Here is a 7,793-nt window from a genome sequence, read left to right on the forward strand (position 1 = left end):
CCTCTCATACGAATTTACTAATTTTGGTCTTTTGGTCAATAAACAGTGGCTCTGGCATCTGTATGAAGGAGTCTTTTTCATTAGTTGATTATCATGCCTGAAAAGAAGGTTCTCAGCAATCATCAGGTGTTTAAAGAAACACAGGTTTTAATCTTGTTTCTGATTTAATTTTAGTCTTCGGCTAGAGCTGTAGGGTTATTTAAGGGGTATCTCTTTCAGTCCTCAGTTTTGAAAAATTTATCTGCAGAATCAAATCAACCACATTACATTCAACGTCTAACCAGGCCTTTGTAATCATGCTTCGGGCAGCTGCTCAGACTTTCCGGCAATCCAGATGAAGGTCTTCTGGTCTAGTTATCGTGAGTCTCCTCTGGGGATAATGTTGCATGGTGGGTGGAGGCTTAGTTTTGACCTTAGGCACTGACTGTTTCTGGGGGAGAGACTTCACCATTGCATAATACCTTCATGTGCTCTTATCCTTCTGAGGGGTTTCTCTCACCCAGGATGGATTGAGGGAGAGCTCCCCCTAGGGGCTTGGAGGCCACATCCCTATGCTGCTGCTGCTGCTGCTAAGTCGCTTCAGTCGTGTCCGACTCTGTGCGACCCCATAGACGGCAGCCCACCAGGTTCTGCTGTCCCTGGGATTCTCCAGGCAAGAACACTGGAGTGGGTTGCCATTTCCTTCTCCAATGCATGAAAGTGAAAAGTGAAAGTGAAGTCGCTCAGTCGTGTCCGACTCTTCGTGACCCTGTGGACTGCAGCCTACCAGGCTCCTCTGTCCATGGGATTTTCCAGGCAAGAGTACTGGAGTGGGGTGCCATTGCCTTCTCCACATCCCTATGTGAACAGGCATATTCAGATTGGAGCCTCAGAGATGAGTAGGCTGCCCCTTGCAAAGCATGTTTAGACCTAAGAAAGCTGCCTTCCCAGGGATGTTTTCTCCTTTACATGGACTTAAGCAATCTAGAGGCACCTACAGACAAGCCACGTGGGATTGCTGAGGGACCAGCCTTGGATCCTCAGTCCTGCATACAGACTGGAATTGGGTAGCAAGCGTAGGGTCAGTGACACTGGCCTGGCACTGCCAGTTAAAATCTAGAACCTTACCAGCACACTGTAATGCAGCTGCCTTGAAAAAAGCAGGAAAGTAGCACACATGCTTCCCAGTTCTAGCAGCCCTGTGAAGTCCTCTCTGGAAGTCATGCCTTGAGGTTGCCTGCCCAGGCTGAGGGCTCACGCTGCAGGGCTTTGCTCACAAGGCTGTTGTGCTCTTGGTGTTGCATGGGACCCCTACAGTTGTGCTGCTGCAAGCTCATTTATTCCACGTTGCACACATTTTCTAAGGTCCTTTTGCTGTTTTTCAGTTGCTAAGTTGTGTCTCTTTTCAACGCCATAGACTGCAGCACTCCAGGCTTTCCTATCCTTCAGCATCTCCTAGAGCTTGCTCAAACTCATGTCCATCAAGTCAGTGATGCTATCTAACCATCTCATCTTCTGTTGCCCCCTTCTCCTCCCACCTTCAATCTTTCCCAGCATCAGGGTCTTTTCTGATGAGTTGGCTCTTTGCATCAAGTGGCCAGAGTATTGGAGCTTCAGCTTCAGTAGCAGTCCTTCCAATGAATATTCAGGACTTACCTCCTTCAGAATGGACTGGTTGGATCTCCTTGCAGTCCAAAGGAGTCTCAAGAGTCTTCTCCAACACCACAGTTCAAAAGCATCAATTCTTTTCCACTCAGCCTTTATGGTCCAACTCTTACATCCATATATAACTACTGGAAAAACAATAGCTTTGACTATACTGACCTATTTTGGCAAAGTGATGTCTCTGCTTTTTAATATGCTGTCTAGGTTTGTCATAGCTTTCCTTCCAAGAAGTAAGTGTCTTTTAATTTCATGGATGCAGTCACCATCTGCAGTAATTTTGGAGCCCAAGAAAATAAAATCTGTCACTTTTTCTACTTTTCCCTTTTTTGTTTGCCATGAAGCAATGGGACCAGATGCCATGATATTCACTTTTTTGAATGTTGAGAGAGAGCTTTTTTTTGAATGTTTAAGAGAGCTTTTTCACTTTCCACTTTCACTTTCGTGAAGAGGCTCTTTAGTTCCTCTTTGCTTTCTGCACTTGAATGGTATCATCTGCATATCTGAACTTGTTGATATTTCTCCTGGCAATCTTGGTTCCAGCTTGTGACTCATCCAGTCTGGCATTTTGCATTATGTGCTCTGCATAGAAGTTAAACAGGGTGACAAAATACAGCCTTCATGTACTTCTTTCCCAATTTTGAACCAGTCTATTATTTCATGCCCGGTTCTCCCTGTTGCTTATTGACCTGCATACCGGTGTCTTAGGAGCCAGGTAGGGTGGTCTGGTATTCCTATCTCTTTTAAGAATTTCCCACGGTTTATTGTGATCCACACAGCTTTAGCATAGCCAGTAAAGCAGAAGCAGATGTTTTTCTGGAATTCCCTTGCTTTTTCTGTGGGCAGGGGTACTTCTGTCAGCTGAATTTAGGTCCATAGGCAGTAGAATCTGGCAAGTGGGCGCTGAGTGTTATCAGGGAAACTTGAGTCCAGGAAACTCTCTGGGGTACTTGTCTGCCACAGCCTTTGGGCACACTGGGTATGTGTTCTGGGCATGTAGCTGTGCTAATGGTTGGATATTGGCTCAATTTCAAACCAAGTGGCATAAATAAATGCTACTCGTGTGTGTCATGATTAACTCGGAGTCACTTGAGAGTCTTGGCATGGAGCCATTACCACTTCTGAGTCTCCAAAGGAGTGCTGTTGATCCTGTGAAGGGTGACCCACACCTCTGCTGAAGTCCTGGCATGTATGGCTTAAAGATGTTCACTCAGCCTTTTCAAAAGCCCACAGAGGCAGTTAGGACCTCACAGAAAGTCATATTTTACAAGTAAAATATAAGCCACAATGACCGTCCATATTCAAAAGGCTCACAGTCTGGTTTAAAATCTCTTACCCAAGCCACTTGTGCTAGCTACTGTGAAAACCCACTGGGCCCAGTGCAAGCCTCCAGGCAACACCAAAGTTAAGAACTCCTGGCCTCCACTGTGCGCCATGGTGCCAGGAGTTTCCAGATCACATGAGTCCTTCACCACCCAGTTCTATTCTGATTGTGGTTTCTCAGTATCTCTCAACACTGCCCTCCGCCCGCCCCCCGCCACACCCCCACCAAATATTTGGTATCTGGGGAGCATTTCATAGTCCCTTGCTGGGTGATGAGCAAGTAGAGAAATAAAATGAAGGAATGGTGGGTGGAAAACCAAAAGGAAACAATAAACCGTAGTTGAAGATGCAGCTTAGAGAGAGATCTGGGTGTGAACTCTGGGACGAGGCAAGTTTGTGTCATCAGTTCCCTGTTGGAAGAAATGAACGTTTCCCTGCTCCTGGTTTCCACGAAGAGAGATTTTGAGAGATTGTCCTCTAAGCAGCAGCACACTGCCCGTACTGCCTCTGCGTCTGCATGGTTGTGCAGTGGGGCTGAACACAAGAGGTGCTGCACGCATATCCCAAGAGGAAGAAGATCTATGCCCAAGTGGAGATTAGCCGGTTATTTTTTCCAAATTCATGAGTCAACTCCCACCTCTCCAGAGATGGAAGGGGTAAAGAGGTTAACAAATGATCTTCTCCCAGAAACCAGAGCGTAGGAGATTAAAGTGGAAATGTGGGAAGGAGTTATGTGGAAGCAGTGACTCTGGTGGAGAAGGAAATGGCACCCCACTCCAGTGTTCTTGCCTGGAGAATCCCAGGGACAGGGAAGCTGATGGGCTGCCATCTCTGGGTCGCACAGAGTCAGACATGACTGAAGTGACTTAGCAGCAGCAGCAGCAGTGACTCTGGTGACTTTGGAAAGCTTACGCTATTACTGGGTGTGTACTCAGTCGTGTCGGACTGTTTGTGACCTTATGGAAAGCTTCCAAGAGGAGAAACAGCAAGATATAGAGAGAAGCAGGCCTCAGTGAAGGTCATGAGCTCATGTTCCCAGCCTCCCCACTTCCTTCTCTGCCTCTGGAGGTTCAGGGTTAAAAACAAAGTGTCACCTTGTGCTTAAGCTCAAACACTTCTTTTTCCTTTCCTTCACCTCTGTTATCTACCCTGTTCTAGATTTTGGATGTTTATTTTCATTTTTTAATTTGTTTTTTATTCTGGCTGCACTGGGTCTTTTCGTGGTGGGCAGGGCTTTCTCTCAGAATAGGCAATGGCACCCTATTCCAGTACTCTGGCCTGGAAAATCCCATGGACAGAGGAGCCTGGTAGGCTGCAGTCCATGGGGTGGCTAAGAGTCGGGCACGACTGAGCGACTTCACTTTCACTTTTCAGTTTCATGCATTGGAGAAGGAAATGGCAACCCACTCCAGTGTTCTTGCCTGGAGAATCCCAGGGATGGGGGAGCCTGGCGGGCTGCCGTCTATGGGGTCGCACAGAGTCAGACACGACTGAAGCGACTTAGCAGCAGCAGCAGCAGCAGCAGCAGGGCTTTCTCTAGTTGCGGTCCACGGGCTTGGTTTCCCCCTCAGGGACTGAACTCATGTCCCCTGCACTGGAAGGTGGAGTCTCAACCACTGGACCACCAGGGAAGTCTTACTGTTCTAGAAGTGTAAATAAAAAGAGAGTGGAAAGGATTTTAAAAACTGATTGTCACATACCCTCTTTTCATTTAGAAAGAACTGTCTTTTCAGCGGACACTGTTTCTCTTCTCCCCCTTTAGTTTCCATTACCTACCGTCTGGAAAGCCACTGTTTCCTAAACAGTTAACTTCCTTCTTTCAGGAGACTGGACCTAAATAATTTTCTAGATACTGTCTTGTTAGGCGGGTTTCTGGTGTGATATTAATCTCTTTCGAGGCAGTCTTGCAAATAATACCCAGAGCACGATTAAATATGGAAATACTCACTGTAATTTAATCTTTCTAAAATAATACCTCTTTGATCCACCTCAGAAACTTTGAGTCTTTTTGCTTTGGACTATTAATTTCAAAGAATTTTCTTTTGTGAAATCACTAAACTTCTGTTTGGTTTGCTTTGATTTAAACGATAACAACCTTAAACGAACAGGACCACTACCAGTACCTTTGAAATAAATTTTTCTTTAAAAAAAAAAAAAATATTTTTTTAACATCGTGTTTCAGGCTTCTTTGAGATTTTTATTTGCTTTTTTTTTTTTTAAGAAGACCTCATCTACTGTGCTCAACATCTGATATTTGAGGTGTCTATTGTAAATTTAGTCTGCCAAGAAATCCTTTGTACCATGCCTAGAAATCTGGGTATCTGGGTATCTGCTCAGACAGCCCTGTTTTGGCTCACCAGATAAATTAGTATAACCTGGGAGGGGAGCTTGGTGTGGAGTCAAGGATGGAGTTTGAAATTGAGAAGAATGAGGAGTGGAGCATGTATAAATTAAAAGAGTTCAAGCTGCTAAGATAAAGTAGAATTTGGCTAGTCCAAGCACTTCATAGACGGGCCTTGTTTTCGCTAGGGTCTGGCGGAGCTGACAGCTGCAAATGTGTTTTAAATAGGCTAAAAAGGAAGTATGCACTTCAGGATTAAAGGAATTGCACAGATTGAAGTAAGGACTCAGGCAAAAGTCCAGGTCTTTTCAGAAAGAGGACGATGGGGACAGAAGGAACATGGACCTCAAGTGAAGATGCTGAGTTTTTAAGCCAGGTTTTGACACTTCATTACTGAACAGCTGTAGGAAAGTACATTTAATTTCTCCTGTTGCTTCTTTATTTGTACATATGCCATACTGGGTCTTCTGGCCCTTGAGACCAGAGTCAGATTGACTCAAACTTTCATTCATATTCTTTAAAAGTCCTAGTCAGCTATTCGACACATAGTGAATGAATACTCTCCTTAAATTGGGAAGGAAGGGTGTTCTGGAGGGTGAACGTGGGTATTTGTGGTACAGTTGGCTTAGAGTCTCAGGGTGATTCTGTCTTAAGTACATCAGTTCAGTTCAGTTCAGTTGCTCAGTTGCATCTGACGTTTTGTGACCCTATGGACCACAACACACCAGGCTTCCTGGTCCATCACCAACTCCTGGAGCTTGCTCAGATTCACGTCCGTCGAGTTGGTGATGCCATTCAACCATCTCATCCTCTGTTGTTCCCTTCTCCTCTTGCCTTCAATCTTTCCCAGCATCAGGGTCTTTTCTGATGAGTTCTTTGCATCAGGTGGCCAGAGTATTGGAGCTTCAGCTTCAGCCTCAATCCTTCCAATGAATATTCAGGGTTGATTTCCTTTAAGATTGACTGGTTTGATCTCCTTGCTGTCTTAGGCAGTTTCTTCCATCCAAATAGTTCACCTTATCGTTTCTTGTGCTATATTTTAGACATTGTTGATAAAGTCATTAAAGTCAATAGCTTTCTTTAATTTCACCCAAATGAATAAGTAAGCAGGTAAGTTAAGTAAGTAAGCAAACAAAATGGGTATGGGATTAAGAGGTTCAAACTATTATATATCAAAATAAGCTACAAGGATATATTGTGCAGCAGAGGAAGTATAGTCAGTATTTTATAATAACTGTAAATAGAGCATAACCTTTAAAATTGTGTCACTCTATTGTATACCTATAAAATATAATATTGTACATCAACTATACTTCAGTAAAGAACTGCCTCTGGCACTAGAGTTGAATAGGTAGAGTAGGCTTTATTGCAATTTGGGGGAATATACTTATTTCACTATCATACAGACAGCTTCAGTGTAAACACTGTGCAATAGCTCCGTCTTGAGGTCTCCCCCTGCCCTGGGGGGATTTTCACAGCCTGCCCAGCCTCACAAGGGGTCTCAGCCTCATGCCAGCTCACCGACTCTTGCATCTTCCCTTCTCCCCTCCGATTGCCCTGGGGAGCCAACGTGCAGCTCTCTCCTCTCTCAGTCTCTGAGGATGGCTTTGGACCATCTCACTTGCAAACCCCGACAAGGGCTCAGCAGAACAGTGGGGATTTCATGGAGCAGGACTGTCTCTTCTAGAAGGCAGCTCATTCATTCATTCAACAAAATCATAGTAAGCTCCAGGAGGAACCACTAAACACTGTTTTGGCTCCAGGGACCCATCAGAGAAAGAGAGAGATGAAAATCTCTATCCTCACTGAGTTTACATTCTAGTCCAGACAACGGGACCAGAAGCAGAAATATAAAGCATTGAGTATATTAGAAGGTGAAAAAGGCCTTGAGAAAAATAAGCACAGAAGCAGAAGATCAGTGTGGGAGCTTTGTACAAAGTGGCAAAGGAAAGTCATCTGAGAAGGTGCCATTTCAATAAAGAACTGAGGGAAGTTAAGTGAGCTTTAGTTGGTTATACTTTGAAGATTATTTTTTGACTTAAGTTATGATGTAAAAAATGGAGAAGAGATCAATCTTGTATGGCTATAGTAGGAATCAAATAAAACAATGTATGGAATAATTCCTTTTAGAAAACCAGTTAGTACATAAAATGAAAGTTGCTCAGTTGTGTCTGACTCTTTGCCACCCCATGGACTGTAGCCCACCAGGCTTCTCTGTCCAAGGAATTCTCCAGGCAAGAATTCTGGAGTGGGTAGCTGTTCCCTCCTCCAGGGAATCTTCCCAACCCAGGGCTTGAACCCAGGTCTCCCACCTTACAAGTGGATTCTTCACCGTCTGAGTCACCAGGGAAGCCCAGTTAGTACATAGCTAGCATATAGTAAATTTTGGTCTTATTATTATATAGAGTGGTGCCCTCTAATACAGTACCTGCTAGCCACAAGAAGCTGTTTAAATGTACGTGAATTCAAATGAAGTAGTATTAAAAAT

The sequence above is a fragment of the Oryx dammah genome, unplaced genomic scaffold, assembly GCF_014754425.2.
Source record: "Oryx dammah isolate SB20612 unplaced genomic scaffold, SCBI_Odam_1.1 HiC_scaffold_2, whole genome shotgun sequence".
NCBI classification, from domain to species: Eukaryota; Metazoa; Chordata; class Mammalia; order Artiodactyla; family Bovidae; genus Oryx; species Oryx dammah.